Below are 17,043 nucleotides of genomic sequence, written 5' to 3' on the forward strand. Positions count from 1 at the left end.
CTCACTGGAAGGACAGATCCTGAAGCTGAGGCTCCAATACTTTGGCCACCTCATGAGAGAAGACTCCCTGGAAAAGACCCTGATGTTGGGAAAGATTGAGGGCACAAGGAGAAGGGGACGACAGAGGACGAGTTGGCTGGACAGCATTCTCGAAGCTACCAGCATGAGTTTGACCAAACTGCGGGAGGCAGTGGAAGACAGGAGTGCCTGGCATGCTCTAGTCCATGGGGGTCACGAAGAGTCGGACACACCTAAACAACAACCAACACTTTGAATTGTGCTCAGAAACGTACTGAGAGCCAATGCAGTTCTTATAGGTCTGGTGTTATATGGTGTCGGTGGCTGCTTCAAATCACCAGTTTAGCTGCCACATTCTGGATTAGTAGTAGTTTCCAGGTCACCTTGGAAACGACTAAACAACAACTACTCTCAGGTACAGTGGTAACTCGGGGTGCAAATGGGATCCGTTCCGGAGCCCCGTTCGCATCCTGAACAGAACGTAAGACGTGACTGCGTGTCTGCGCGTGCGCGGGTCGCATTTCGCCGCTTCCACGCATGCACATGACATCATTTTGACCGTCTGCGCATGCACGAGTGGAAAAACCCCGAAGTTACGAGCTCCGTTACTCAGTTGCAGAGCGCAACCCGAAAATACTTATCCTGAAGCGTATTTATCCCAAGGTATGACTGTATATTGGTTTAGAATTGCACCCTAAATGTGACCTTGCATTTGAGTCTGTGTGTGTGTGTGTGTTCCTAGAAATTGCAGGTGTGCAGGCCGTGATCCTAAATTGAGAGTAGAGGGGGGGGGGGTTTCAATCCTTTTCTTCTATGATGCTGTTGAAAACGAGAGGTAAATTGCTATTTCATCTGAGAAGGTATCCCTGGATTCACTTTGGGTTAGATTCAACTAAAGAGATGCACTACTGGGAGCCAGAGCAATGAGTCCCGATAGCACAATGGGGCTTTCCCCCTCCTCTTCTTGCAGCATGCAAGCATGCCCCCCCCCAAAAAAACTCAAGTGGTAGGGGAATCAAGAGACAACCCGCCAGAGCACTGCACTGGGGGAGGATTATTCCATCAGACAAGCAAAAATGCTGGCATTGACAGAGCCTTCTCCTTAGTGCTACTTTGAATTCCACCCTTTAAATTCTGCAACCTGGGAGCCGAACTAGATGTGACACTACTCCCCCACCCCTTTGGACACCCATGGCTGCCATTGCTCGTTCTTCCATCCCCACCTCACCTAATGGCCAGTGTGGGGAGGGGTAACCTAGAGAGCACTGAACCCTGGTGTCCCATAATGCGCCCTCTTCTACTGCATGTTGCCAGGATGAGGCGAGAAAGAGACAGGGAGTGATGGCAGCTCAGCGTCTCTCATTAACATCTTGCTCCACCTGAACCCTCCTCAAAAACCCTCCCAGGTTTTTCTTTCGGCTTTCCTCCAAATCCTTTGGGAGTTTTGCCTGGAGGGGAAACTTCAGTTTTGCATCAGATTTCACTTTGCAAAATAAAATGTCAGCTATTTTCGTTTTCGTTAAGCAAATGCTGAACCTGCGTGAGGAGCAGCAAACGAGGCCTTTCCCCCCTCTTTCTAGGGGGCAGCAGCTGAGAGGAGGAAGCAGGTGGCTGGCAGGGCCACAGGCTCTGGCTGGAAAGGCATCTGGCTGAGGTATTTATAACCGCAAGGAGCCTCACATGAAAAGTGACTAAGAATCAAAGGGCTGTATTTTTAAACAAGCTTTGACGCAAGTGCGAACAAAGAGCTATAAATTAACCACCTACATCCCCCATGCTCTGTGCCTTTCCAGCCTAACAGGATGCAGGGCTGTTGAGGAACTAGGACTGCCTTGTCATCAACACCAAAATAAGACAATTTTTCACCTACTTTTCTGGAGGCCTACTGAAGCTGGAACTCTATATTTAAATACATGTGTAAAAAATATTTATTTATTCAATTTCTGTCCCACCTTTCCCTCCCAAAGGAGCGCAGGGCTGAGTGGCAAGCACATTGTTAAAAGCAGCATCATTAAAAACCTTCTAAAAATAGTTTCTATAGCATTCTAAAAGCAGTTTTAAAAATTCTCTCAGCCAAGGATTTCAGGGTTGCCAAGAACAGTATCTCTCAGCCATCAAATACAGTGGTGCCCCGCAAGACGAATGCCTCGCAAGACGGAAAACCCGCTAGACGAAAGGGTTTTCCGTTTTGGAGGTCCTTCGCAAAACAAATCTCCTATGGGCTTGCTTCGCAAGACGAAAATGTCTTGCAAGTTCCTGCGGTTTTTTCCCCCCCTTTCCCCCCCTTTTTCTAAGCCGCTAAGCCGCTTATCAGCTGATCCGATCAGCAGATAAGCCGCTAAAAGCCGCTAATCCGCTAATCCGTCAATGGGCTTGCTTCGCAAGACGAAAAAACCGCTAGACGAAGAGAATCACAGAACGGATTCTTTTCGTCTTGCAAGGCACCACTGTACCTTTGTAAATCAGGATTATTATTTTTTTTTTTAAAAAAAAAATCCCTTCAAAGTCTCCAATAAGGGAGACAGACGTAGCTCACCAAAGAGGCTGTGCCACAAGCAAGGAAGAGCCACTGAGAAGGTCCCATCACTGGTCAACACAAACCAGGCAGCCCTCAGTGGTGGCACCACCAGCAAGGCCTCACCTGCTGGTCACATTGCTCTCTCTTGAAATCTCTCTCTCTGTCAGGGTAACTTTTCAATGCTATAGAGGGCCTCTCCAGACATCCTCTTTCTAGAGCAACTGCCCTGATTTACTTGCATATAGCCTATGCAGAGGTTAGGTTATATCCGTTTTTTATTGAGTTTTCATTCTGATTTGTTTGTGAGGTGGTTATAACAGGCATTTGTCCTGCATTCATCTTGAATTGCTTGCATGGTGTTTATACACCCTCTGGATGGTCAATTGTTCCCACATTTTCCAAACAGCGAAGAGTCTGTTTCTTTGTAAAGTGGATTTGTTGTGCCAGAGCAGGGGCATCCAATGTGGCTTTGGACTCCAACTGCCAGTCAGGGATGATGGGAAGTGTAGTCCAAGGACATCTGAAGGGCACCACATTGACTACCCCTGTGCTGGGGCGACACGGCACTTTAATCCCCTTTAACTGCACAAGTTCAGTATGCCCTTGTATCCCTCCTACAAAATAGTGACAGTGAATATGAAGCACAAGTGAAACATAAATAAATTTTGCAGCGGTTAATGTAGATAAGAAAATCCGCATAAGAGTGCTATCCTATACAAGACAAACTGAACTCAGTGAGACTTACATACCTCACACATCCTTTTATTTGTTTGCCACCTTTCCATAGTTAAAATCATGTTCATGTTCAAGACGGCTTACAACATGAAAAAAAAAATTACATAACAAAAATAGTCATAAACTAGGGTTGCCTAGGGAAAACCTGGACATGTCCTCTTTTGGGGGCCCAACATGCCCACCCGAGAGGATTTTTACATTTTAAAGGAAATGTCTGGTTTGGGGGAGTTTTTTATTTTTTATTTTTAAAATAAAAATACAAAGGATTAATATAAATAACAGCCACAACCCCGCTCCAACAACCCTCCCCAGCCCAAGAGTCTGTTCAGCAGCCTCACTTTTTGTAGCTGGAGTCAGTCAGGCCACACTCTCCCAGGTCAAGCGGGAAAGCCCTGCAAGGCAGGGAGCAGGTCTTCCAGGAGTCACACCCAAGACTTGCTCCCAAATAAGAGAGTAGAGGATACTACTTTTCTCAGTTATCAGAGTTACATAACTAAGTCTGCTTTTGCTTGTCTCGGGAAATAGCAAAGATATACCGTATGTGCAGCATGTATACTCTGGTCCCTAAAAGTTGCACCTCGTTCCAGCTTCCAAAACTGCATGAAATATTTTTGTTGTCATAAGGACTAGAAATGTTTGAGTGAAAGATGGGATCTCAGGTTGATTAATTCAGCCCCTCAAAACCTGTTCTCTATATATCACTTACAGCTTTGTCTTTCCCTGTTCCCTGTTTTCAGTCTAGCAAGGGAAAAAAAGATTATCTTCCATTGCAATTTCTTTGCATCCATAAACCTATTAAAAACAAATATTAATAAAATCACCATCATGAAATTCAAATATAAAATCAATAAAACTTTTAGAAGAAATATTGGTAGCTAAAATCATGCTTGCTGCAACAGAGAAAGTTTTCAGCAGGCATGTAAAACACTGATGAGGCTGCTGACTAAAGAGTGCAGGTGCTGCCGCCACACTAGAGAACCAGCTCCTCACAAATGTGGAACAGACATTCTGAGGCACTTGTAAAAGTGCAGGTTCCACAGACTGAAGGCTCAGATAAATGCACATATGGGGCGAGGTGAACACCTTTATTTTAACTGCAAGATAGACCCAAAAGAGAAAATAACAGAACACCACTAGTAATCACATGCAGCTCTCAATCAGAGATTTGCAACATCTCTTAGATAATGGCAGCTCTCTTTCCCAAGCTCTGGGAGGAAGACCTTTCATTGCCTACAGAAAGCCACCCAATCTTAAACAGCTCCTCACACACAATAGTACAACGAACAGACTTAACATGGACACTGGCACAAGAGCCTGCAAAAAATCTAGATGCCAACTTTGCTGCTACATCATTATTGGCCCCAATAACTTCAAACATACCATCTCAGGCCTATTTAATTGTTCATCTTCCAACATTATATATGCTATCAAATGCCAACAGTGCCCTTCAGCTCTCTATACTGGACAAACAGAACAAACTTTATGCCAAAGAATAAATGGGCATAAATCTGACATCAGGAATCATAAAACAGAGAAACCAATAGGAAAACACTTCAGTCTCCCAGGACATTCTGTACAAGATCTTAAAGTAGCTGTCTTATTGCAAAAGAATTTTAGATTTACATTTAAAAGAGAAGTTGCTGAATTACAACTCATTACTAAATTAAAAACTATGGAGAGACCTGGTCTGAATAGAGATATTGGGTTCATGTCCCATTATACATGCTAAAGCTAATTTTGGTCATCTATCCCTTTAAAAATGCCTTGCCCTTCACTGTGGAACCAACTGCCATAACAGTCATCAACAGTTATAAGGTTGAAGCAACCTCTGCTTCAGAGTATCTGACAAAGTGAGTATTACACATGAAAGCTCATACCTTGAAAGCTTATATTTAGTTGATCTTAAAGGTGCCACTGGAATTATTAAAAAAAGATTTTTTTTCATCTTTCATCTTGTTATTTATTATGGCCTCAAGCTCTTAGTGGTACCATTTTGCACTGTGCATTTTCGCAAGCAGGTTTGTCAAGGCTCAACCTGAAGGTGTCTTTTGAAAGCTCCATGGCACCAATGCAGTTATGCAGCCACTTTCCACCCACCGCCAGCTTCTCCAACGCCAGACCCTTCTGCCTGCTGTGGCAAGCAGGATTTGAATTCTGTCCCACAAGCCGTGGGAAAGAACTGATGAAATGGCAGGCGAGGAGGCAAAACAGCTGGTGGTCAGCATTTGAAGAGACAAGCCGCACTAGATTCACACTTGGCAATGTTTCGGATCTAAGCCTTGTAGCCAGCACTAAGCAGTCCCTATGCCAAAATCAAGACACTGATAGTTGCTTTTGAAGAATTTCCTGCCAAAGTCAATAACTGCAAGGTCCAAGCCACTAGGCTGAAATTTTCCCAAGGTCTTCATGTTTGTTGCATGAAAGGCTAATTTTTAATTTTACTATCAAGAGTGTTATTCGACTCCACCATCAAGGTTATCTTCATCCCCCTCCCAGGTTCACTGTGGAAAGGAAGCTGTACAGCAGTGCATATAGCTTGGTGGAACAGCAGGTGCTTTCAATCCAGAAGGAACCCGGTTGAGTCCCTGGCATCTCCAGTTAACAAAATCTGGCACCAGCACTGAGAAAGACCCTTCTTTGCCTGTGACCTTAGGGTGCTTCTGCCAGCCAGAGTAGACAAAACTGAGCTAGTTGGAGCAAAGGTCTGACTCCAACTCTGCTTAACACAATCTGTTTCCCACTCAGCTTCGGGGGGCGGCCTGCACGCAAAGGAGTGCTCAAAACAAAAATCAAGGGGGAAAGCTAACATGGTAAAGAGTGGCAGAAAACTAACCAAATATATAAATACAAGTATATGACGAGATTTTTTTGTTAATATTACAAAGCCAATGTAAATTACAGTGTTAAAAAGCCCACCCTGAAAAATCACGCTGGTTCGAAAGGCAGTATCTGCCAGCTAATAAAGTACAGCATGAAGACATTAAACTTTAACAATGCAATCAACAAATGTCATTATATTGATAAAATTACTATATATTATAGAGCTCAATGGGAGACGGTTCAACACGCCCACTTCACTGCAGGCTAGTCATTTGTAAACTGCTTAGAAGTCTTTTGTTTAAGTAGCTAAATAAAGCATGAGCATAAGACCGAGTACCTGAACACATCCTGGAATCAATGCTGAAGAGTGAAGAGGATGACTGTCACACCTGTGTGCTCTCCATAGGTCTTGGACCAGCACTGCCAACAGTGAGGGATGATGGGAACTGGAGTCCTAAACATCTGAAGGGTCATAGGTTGGGGAAAGGTGGCGAAGAGGGTGAGTTCTCTGAGTTTTTGCTTTAAGATGCTAACCATTTCAAGTTCTGCAATTGCTCCAAGTTTTGCTGGTTTCAAGCAGCTAGATATAATAATATTTCTTGGCTGCAGGTGCATCTGTAAATAAGAACTCATTGAACTCAAGTTATTTTAGGCAGCTGAAATAGATGCTGTCATTGCAGGCATATTTTGTGATACACATTGTACAAATGTTAATTACAAACATTATATAACATTCACATTTTATACAAACATATAACTGCTGAATCTCTATAATGTCAGCAACTGGACAAAAATACCTTCCAAAATAAAAGGGTTAATTTCATCAAAAATAACAGCCTATGAAAAACACTGCAATATAAGTTTACAATCACTATGTGGTTTAAAATTCAGGTGGTAGCCGTGTTGGTCTGACGCAGTTGAAATAAAAAAAAAAAAATGTCCAGTAGCACCTTAGAGACCAACTAAGTTTGTTCTGGGTATAAGCTTTCGTGTGCATGCATACTTCTTCAGCGTTTCTGTGCGCTGCGCTGGTGCTGGCTCGCCAGAGCAGCTTCGTCACGCTGGCCACATGACCCGGAAGTGTCTTCGGATAGCGCTGGCTCCCGGCCTCTTAAGCAAGATGAGCACGCAACCCTAGAGTCGGTCATGACTGGACCTTACGGTCAGGGGTGCCTTTACCTTTACCTTTAAGGTGCTACTGGATAATTTTTTTATTTATGTGGTTTTAATCAAAGATACCCAAAAGGAATGACAGAAAAACAGAAATATCACAAAGAGCCAGCCAGCCACTTCTCAAAGCGAAAAAAAAAATAGACACTGAAGTAACAACATGTATATGCCACTTGATTGTACAAAAACTTCTAAGCAGTTCACAAAAATATAAACCAAAGCATTAAAATTATCAATAAAAACAGTTAAAAACCGGTATTTGAAGATATTCAATAGACTTCAATAGCAGCTAAAAAAACACAAACAACGTGTAACATCCAATTGTCCGGATAGGCTTGCCTAAGCAAAAAGATGTTTTCAGCAGTCACCACAAAGAGAGCAATGAATGAGCCTGACAGATGTCAATAGGAAGGAAGCTCCAAAGTGTGGGTACCGCCATACAAAAAGACAGATATCTTACAAATGTGGCACCTATAACAGTGTCAGTTCCTCAGAGTGAAGCAGTTGAAAGAGCATATACTGCAATTTCTGGAAGCCCCACACAGAGTGCAATCCTATCTTGAAGTCACCAACGCCTGGACCACTGCGGCCAAGCTCTCTTGATCCACAAATGGTAATGGGTCATTCCAAGCCAAATCACCTGATTTTAATACTCGGTCGTGCTCTCACGACTCATTTTTTTCAAAAATAAAAATGTGTAGATACCTATGAGATAATAAGGGACGGGACGCGGGTGGCGCTGTGGGTAAAACCTCAGCGCCTAGGACTTGCCGATCGCATGGTCGGCGGTTCGACTCCCCGCGGCGGGGTGCGCTCCCATCGTTCGGTCCCAGCGCCTGCCAACCTAGCAGTTCGAAAGCAGCCCCAGGTGCAAGTAGATAAATAGGGACCGCTTACCAGCGGGAAGGTAAACGGCGTTCCTTGTGCTGCGCTGGCTCACCAGATGCAGCTTGTCACACTGGCCATGTGACCCGGAAGTGTCTGCGGACAGCGCTGGCTCCCGACCTATAGAGTGAGATGAGTGCACAACCCTTGAGTCTGGCAAGACTGGCCCATATGGGCAGGGGTACCTTTACCTTTACTTACCTATGAGATAAGCTCAAAATAATATTTTAATATATTTTTGGTCCAAAATTGGGTGCAGGAGAATTTTTTGAAAATTTTGATTTTTGTGAGATTTAGTCTAATGCAATTTCTGCATCAGTGCAGGAAAAAACCTCCTGTTTTGCTTATTTTTCAACCGATTGGGCTTATTTCAAAATAAGGTACAAAAATGGTCTTAAGTGCCACAGAAAAGGGTCACCGACCATTCAAAGTGAATTTTTGTTCTTCCCGGTGTTCGATAAGCCATAGCACGCAAACCACAACTAACACATGTTTCATACTTTTGTTGTAGAATGAGCTAACCATGTACTTGTTATGTTTTTAAAATAAGAAGGGTGTTTTTTGCGGTTATAGAATAAATTGATTTTGAAGTAAATTTTTTACCAAAAAATTTGGACAGGTTTAAGGTCTCTTTGAGCCTGAAATAACTCACACATTCGGGAGAATAGTTAAAATTGTACCCTCTTATGTTACAATGTCATCTGAAGTTATTTTAAAAAGTTTTTTTGCTTATTTAATAAAAACAAAATATATCTCAGAGCCCTTGTTCATTTTATGGTGTAAAACACTTCTGCAATGATTTGGTCATTTTTGGTGTTGTTTTTGTTTGTTTTGTTTCTCAAAGGCCATAGCTCTCATTTATTGCCTCGATCATCAAACTGACGATTTTGCCAACAAGAGACTCTCCTTTTCTGTGGCACTTAAGATCATTTTTATATCTTATTTTGAAAGAGACCACGATTAGCTTTATTTTGATACCAAAATAAGCCCAATCGGTTGAAAAATAAGCGAAACGGGAGTTTTTTTCTACATTGATGCAGAAATTACATTAGGCTAAATTTTCAAAAAATTCTCTTGCACCCAATTTTGGACCAAAAAATCTTATAATATTATTTTGAGCTTATCTCATAGGTAAACCTTTTTTTTGAAGAAAATCTGAGTCGTGGGAGCACATGGCACCAGGTTATTTGGCGTGGAATGGCCCTAATACCTCTTGTACCAGACACAGCAGGGAAAAGGCGCTTCAGGTGAGCCTACCTAGGCCTGCAGAGACAAAGCTGAATCCAGAAGTCATGCCTTTTATCAAAGGCAGATGTAGGGGAGTGTGACCAGTGTGTTCACACCAGGCATGAAGCTTCTGGGCACCACAACTATGAGATCCAATGGAAGGCGAGAAGCAGGTGGCACAGAGCGCCACGGAAATTTGAGACACCAAGGTCCACCTCTGCTTTTATAGAATATGAGCAGCTAAGGGCCCAGTCAAGATTGTGAATTGAGATGGCTTCATATAGAAGTAACACAATACAGAGCATTTTGACCCCTGAGGTGAACCACAAAATGCCGCCTCTGTGCCACCGCCAGGGAAGATCTACATCTGCAGTGAGGGGGTGAGTGAAGGTGGGGGGGGGGTCAAACAGCTGGAATCAAAGACGATTGCAGGGTGTGGGGAAGGGGCTTGCCCTGAATCACCCTGGGCAGGTGCAGAGAGCAGGAGACCCCAAAGGGCAGCCCCCACCATTTCTTCCTTAGGGGGGAAGGAGACCGGCAGCACCTCCTATTTGCCGAGAGACTGCTGTAGAAGTGACATTGGTGGATGAGTTGCCAAGGAGGTGGCACATTTGGTCTCCAAGGAGCGCACCACAGCCGTCGCTGCCATCAAAGCAGCAGCAGTGGGTGACGCATTTCTTGGAGGCCAGATCGGCCGCCCCTGTGGATCCTGCCACTCAAGGCAGTTGCCTCATGGGCCCTGACACATTATTCAAATCATACCAATTACATTCATAATCAAAAACATGTTTTAACTGATAGAAAAATGGACAGCTTTGATCAGAATGCCGAAACTCTATACAACATTACTTGTCCTGTTTTTGTGCATGGAGATTCCTCTTCTCAGGATCTAGTTCAACCTTTTGGGGGCCAAATGCTGCATTGGTATATGGCCAATCCTATGGGGGCCAAAGTGCAAAAATGGGCATGAGCATTTAAAAAAGAAATTTAATGACATCTTTGGGGGGTCTTGGCATCACAGCAAGGGATTCGTGGCAGCCAGTGTAGGAGGGGATCATGGAAAGAGAGGATCATGATGCACAGCAGGGCTGAGGAACCTGTGGCACTTGCGGAACTCCAGCCCCCACCAGCATGGGTTTTCTGCAAGAAAGCGGTGGGAAATGTAGAAGTGTGGAGGGATGGGAGACTAATTGTTATTCCCAACACTGCCACTGGGTGGCAATAGAGTTGCAGTACATTGCTTCTTTAGAGTCTGTGCAAATTATCAATCAGTATCAAAACAGCAGAAAATCAGAAGGAGGATCTAGATTATATTTTTAAAAGTAGAATCACTATAGCAGGGGAACTGCCAATGCCCAAACTGCTATGAATCTCATATAGACACTAGCAGGCAGTTATGCCAGAGATTAGAAACGTCTGTCTGCCATATAGGGGTGAGCACTCGAACAGGGTTTGTTTTCGTTAAACTGCTAAGCAGATTTTCATCATCATCAACCTTTTATTCGACCGTCAGTCAGAAAAAAGTACATTTGTCAATACACAGTTAAAACATCCAGGAAGATTTTAGAGCTTAGCCAACACTAAAATGGGCCAAACAGATAGCCCCATATCAATACAGTCAATTATAGTCTTGCGACGCTTAAAAGCTAAAAAAAGAAATTTGGCCACCAAGGAAGGTATAGCTCTAGCGACATTATTCAGCAAGTGTAAAACCTGGTTTTCTCCGGGTAGGGAGCTAAAATGACGTAGGAGTGGGTCTATAAAATTTTGTCTAAGCTCTGCATAAGAAGGGCAAGTCAAGAGAATGTGTTCAGTGGACTCAACCACACCCATGGCACAATGACAGGTTCTCTGGGCGTATGGTACTCCCCTGTACCTTCCCCACAATATCGCAGAGTCAAGGACATTTAATCTAGCCGCTGTAAGAAGTCTGCGGTATTCCACATAGTGGATTTCTGCAAGGTAAGGGGCTGGTATGGTCCGATACATCTGGTCCCCTAGGAACATCCCTGGTTTTACCTGGGCTATGTCCTCTTGTCTAGCAATGTCACTCAGTCTCTGGGAGATCACAGCTCTAGCTTGATTGTACGTCATAGACTCAAAGTAAAGGTGAGACAATCCGCAGGATTGAACCTCGTTAGTGACCTCCCTTTCCCACGATGATTGGAAATCGTCCCTCAATATCAAGGGGGCAATACCCACTGGTTTAAAACAAAGCTTGAGCCATAGCCAGAGCTTCGTCTTCAAGGCCACATACCGTAGAGCTTGCCAGCCGACCTCTAATCTCATAACCGCACCCGCTACCGAGGGGGGAATCCTAAGGATGGCTCTAAGGAATCGCGTTTGGATAGAATCCAGTTTCAAAAAATCCCTACGGGAGCCTAAAGAGATGCCCACCAAAAGAAGGGGGAGGACTTTCATTTGAAAGAGTCTCAAAGCTATCTTCACTGATTGAGCCTGATTCTTAGCTAAGCAGATTTTAATTGGTGTCTAAAACTAAAGGGATTGATCTGCAGTCATAAAGAAGTACAGGCCATTGGCTCCTTGTGAATTTGCCAGTGGAAACACGGTCTAATTCATAGCTGTACATAGGGTGTGTTTCTGTGACCTCATCACACGAGTGACGCTGCAATGGGCACACAATTCATCATTCTAAGAATCTCAGCTTGGTGTTCGAAAGCTTGAAACCTTCCTCAAGAAGAGCAAAAGAAGAATCTACAAGGGCAGACAAATTTATGAAGAAATCAGAATTCTGCTTTTCTTGATGTAGAATTTGAGTTTCCTGGGTGTAGAATGTTGATTATTTGCTTAGGGGAACGAAGTATATGAATTTCTCAGTGTTGACAGGAGCTAGCCCATTTGCCGTCTCACACAGAGCCCCTTTCCTTTGTTCCTCTTAATGGCTCGTCACCCAGCCTATCACCTCACCAGGAAGTTAGCCTGGCTATTCTAAGAATTAGAAGTCTTGGTTAAATTTTAACACTTGCTGGATCCAGGGATTAGAAGAGTCTTGGCATACAATTTAACACCCCAAACTCATAACAATACATAAATAAATTTAAAACATAATCAGGAGAAAAACATTCAATCATTGGTGCTGTTCAAGTGTCTGGGAAAACAAAAATGGTTTTGGTGCCAAAAAGATGGCAAAGTTGCCACCAGGCAGGCCTCCCTGGGGAGAGCATCCCATAGATGGAGAGCTACCACAGAAAAGGCCCTTTCTCTCATCACCACTTTGCAGACCTCCCTTGGAGATGGCACCTGAAGAAAAAACTCAGGTGGTGATCTCAGAGTCCAAAGACACTCATATGGGAAAATGTGGTCCTTTAGACATAATCTGGTTCAATCAAATTTGTTAAAAGCCTACTCTTGCGTTTCCATGTCTTTTCCAGTTTGGCTATCTCGGTTTTCAGTTTTAAAAACAAACAAAACCAATTCTCACCTTTAAGACTGCAAAGATAGGATTGAGACTATAAAGGGCAATTCCTAAAGGGCATTCGCAGACTCGTAGGCTTATCCAGAATACAGTGGTACCTCAGGTTAAGAACTAAATTCATTCTGGAGGTCTGTTCTTAACCTAAAACTGTTCTTAACCTGAGGTACCACTTTAGCTAATGGGGCCTCCCACCGCTGTGCAATTTCTGTTCTCATCCTGAAGCAACGTTCTTAACCCGAAGTACTATTTCTGGGTTAGCGGAGTCTGTAACCTGAAGTGTCTGTAACCTGAAGCGTCTGTAACCAGGAGATACCAGTGTGTGTGTGTGTGTGTGTGTGTGTGTGTGTGTGTATTCAGGCACAAATGCTATGATTGATGTTGCACAGGTAAAGCCAGTCACGCCTTTCTGCTTCTCATTAGTGTGTGAGTTGGACTGGGTGCAAAGTTTGTTTTCTGGGAAATGCTCCATTGATCAGCAGCTTATGCAATGTGTACCATGACTCTCAAAATACTGTACTGACCTCTGGCCTAGATTCCCTTAGATGCTTTTTGGAATAGGGGATGGAGCTTCGGGAAGCCTTGCACAAAACACAACACGGTTTGGGGACACCAAATGCTGCTTGTCTGGGGTTGTAGATTCCACTATGCCCCCTCAAAGCCAGAGACATGTGTTTACTTCGTGACTGCAAACATACCAAACACCCAGAAGGCTTGCTTTGAGTGATATCCAGACATTGCATGCATCACTCTGATTTCTGAGAATCCCCAAACTGTTGTGCGTGTTTTAAACCCACCAAACAAGTTCCTAGGCCCCACAGTTCCAGGGGAAAGGTTGAAAGGGTGAAGATAGTGGGTGCTTTCTGAAAACATAGGTGCTGAAGCTCGTTGGCAAAAAAATGATAATCATGCTCTCCAACCTAGAAGCTCATTCTTTGAGTTCCTGTTGTGTGGAGGCTAGCTGTGGCTACTTACTGGTGAACAAAGACGGGGCAAAACTAGGCTTCCTTTCACCCAGGCCAAATACCGGTATTCAGTTCGGCATACGTATATATGTGCTCGCACATTTGTTTTTAAAGGGCATAAAAAGTAGGAAATATATTATTTGAATACAGAGTTGTGTTTTTTATTTAATGTTTTAATTGATTGCTTGCCTTTTTTTCAGCCCCTTCCTCTGCAGAAGGCAGGTAGGGTAATATGTACTGAGCAGTCACCCATAGAAAAGCAGTAAAGAGCAGGCCAAGTTGCCAAGTTCTTCTGAGCCCCTGAAGTGACTTTTACTCCAGAGCACGGTGGAGCTGGAGACCAAGTGGCCTGACACAGGATCAGGCAGTTTCATGGGTGGGTGGGTGGGTGGGTGTTTTCCCCCTTCATGTATTGCTAAGCAAAGGCAGCCCCACTTCTCCCCACAGCTAAGAGGTCCACATGTCAAGCAGTTCCCACAGGAAAGGCTCTCCTTGGAGCCAAGATATAAATATAATAATTATGGAAACTGAGAATGATCAGGCATATATCAGAGAGTAAGTCCTATTGAATGCAGTGGGACTTACTTGTGAGTAAAAATGCTTATACGGTAATTGCAGCATAAGACTGCACATTCTTTACCCAGTTAAGGAGGTCTGATCTCTCCACCATTTTAATTGTTTTCTGAGATGTGGAGGGGAGGAAAAAGGAAGAGAAGATGATAAAGGATATTCTATTGTTTCCTTCCTTAGATTTAACAGCAAAGCAAGCAGCTGGCAGCAACAAAAGATGGATGTTTTCAACTTTGCTTGGAAGTCCGCCTTCTCCCCTCTCCAGGATTTCCCTCTCCCTGCAAATGAGACCGGGACCTGATGGTTGCAAAACCCAACATAGTTGCAAAACCCAACAGGGGACCCCATCTTCAGCTTCATTGGGGAAAGAGGAAGGAGGAGGATCACTCACTTTTAGGAACAGAGGCGGCTGGGTGTGCAAGCAAACTCCCTTCTCTTTCTTTCTCTTCATGCCACACCCACTCACAAACAGGATCACAGGATCTCAAACTTGTAGGGTTGGAAGGATCCATGAGGGTCATCTAGTCCAAACCGTAGCAATGAAGATTTTTTTCACCTAACATGGGGCTTTAACTCAAGACCCTGAGATTAAGAGTCTTATGCTCTACCGACTGGTCTGTAAAAGGATTAGACAAATTCATGGAACGTTATCCATGGCTGGTAGCCACAATGGCTATGCTCTTCCACAACAGTTGAAAGCAATATTCCTCTGACTAAGAACTGCTGGGATTTGCGTTCACATCCTGCTTGCAGCCTTCTCGTGAGCATCGGTTAGTCATTGAGACTAGGATGCTGGATTAGATAGGACTGATCCAGCAGGCAGGGCTCTTTTATGTTTTTAAAACGTTAAAAATTGCAACAGGACTTAGAGGAGATGGTTTCTAAAACCTGCTTAAAACTCTTCTTTCTACCCAGGCATTTTCCGCTGTGTGCAAACATGCCTCTGTTCCTTGTGTAATTTTGCTGGATTCATTTTGATTTTATGCAACACTGCTCAGTGAATTATTTTAATATGAAAGTCTCTATAAACATCCTAAATAAGTAATTAAATGTTGGATCCAAGCCATTTGATAGTTTTAACTAATAAGCAGCTTTCATCCTTACAAAAATAATGGACTCGTCCACTTCTCTTACTGGAGTACAGAAAACTCTAATACCAAATTGAGAATGGGCATGCAGTTCAACATTTAGTTGAAAACATGAATTTTATTCCTAAAATTTGCCACGCCGAAGTTCCAAATGAAAGTAACCACTGTTAACATTGTACTTGTACAGGATAGCATGTTTGTAGTACATGTTTATCTACATGAAAGTAGAGTTGCCACCTTTGGTCAGGCAAAATATGGGTCATGGGGGGGGGGGATGTAAAAATTACTTTACCTGGTGCAGAATGAAATTACTTCCAAGCAATCCATTACAATGGGTTGTTTCCGATGCTGGTCATACTCATAGAGTAGGAGACACTGGCGGAGGAAGAGGAGTGCGGGGGGAGCGCACTGCCCCTGGTAGTGCAATCCTGGCAGGATGCGTGCCAGCCCCCACCCCCGCCTGCTCTCCGCCACTGGTAGGAGACCCAATGAAATTTATGGATCTAAGTTAGCAATGCACATTAATTTCAGTGACTCACATACTCCCGATCTTCTGCCTGTCAGAAGAATGGTAAATGTAGAAACAGCCAAAGAAAGAGATGGAGATAGCAACATATTGTGTTTCTCTTCCTGATGCCTCCAACATCCCTTTCCATATAGATGCTAATGCCAATTCTGTCACTCACACACCCCATAGTCAGACAAGTTCACCAGCCACTGTTACATCTGTTCTTGTCACATATTCAAGGCGTTTTAAAAAGAATTCATACGTTATCTATAGGCATTCATGGAATCATAGAATTGTAGAGTTGGAAGGGTCCCTGAGGGTCATTTAGTCCAGCCCCCTGCAATGTAGGAATTTTAACTAAAGCATCATTTAAAGCACTCTTACACCGCTTTAAGAGTCCCCTGGAAAGGATTGGTTGCTATGCCACTGTTCTCAGGTAGTGGGTCAATCCATTCCTGCCTATTTAAACAGACAGGAACGGCTTCCCTGAGCAGGTCACCATTTGGAGTTTTAGCATTTGCCTAGAAGTCACTAAGTTCTGGCAATTCTGCCAGGCTCTGCTTCCTCTCCCTGCATTTGTAATATAAGGTTGGTCTGCAATAAGAAGTGCTGGAAATCCAACCAATTCTAACAGTTGTAGGTGACATGTGGCATCTTAAAATATGCATTTAGTTCTGTGTGTGAGAAGTGGGGAAGAGCATCTTTCAAAAACAACTAATTGGCAAGATTAATAGAGGACAACTAATCAGTGATCACACCACAGTGGGTGCTTCTGGGACAAAACGCTAATAATAAAAAGGTCAAGGTAAAGGAACCCCTGACCATGAGGTCCAGTCGCAGACAGCTCTGGGGTTGCGGCGCTCATCTTGCTCTATAGGCTGAGGGAGCCGGCGTACAGCTTCCGGGTCATGTGGCCAGCATGACTAAGCCGCTTCTGGCGAAACCAGAGCAGCACACGGAAACACCGTTTACCTTCCCGCCGGAGCGGTACCTATTTATCTACTTGAACTTGACATGTGTTCAAACTGCTAGGTTGGCAGGAGCTGGGACCGAACAACGGGCACTCACCCCATCGTGGGGATTCGAACCGCCGACCTTCTGATCGG

General features: G+C 43.8%; 1 long non-coding RNA gene across 1 annotated transcript; it reads right to left on the reverse strand.

The window, feature by feature from the left end:
• Positions 1 to 2,730: 2,730 nt before the first annotated feature.
• On the reverse strand, positions 2,731 to 5,985 carry LOC310699159. Its single transcript, XR_014521949.1, has 3 exons — positions 4,652 to 5,985; positions 3,978 to 4,063; positions 2,731 to 3,150 (listed from the first exon to the last, which is right to left on the reverse strand). It is a non-coding gene; the product is annotated as an uncharacterized lncRNA (long non-coding RNA).
• Positions 5,986 to 17,043: the final 11,058 nt, after the last annotated feature.

Source organism: Podarcis liolepis, assembly GCF_965112155.1.
Source record: "Podarcis liolepis genome assembly, chromosome: 2".
Classification (NCBI taxonomy): Eukaryota; Metazoa; Chordata; class Lepidosauria; order Squamata; family Lacertidae; genus Podarcis; species Podarcis liolepis.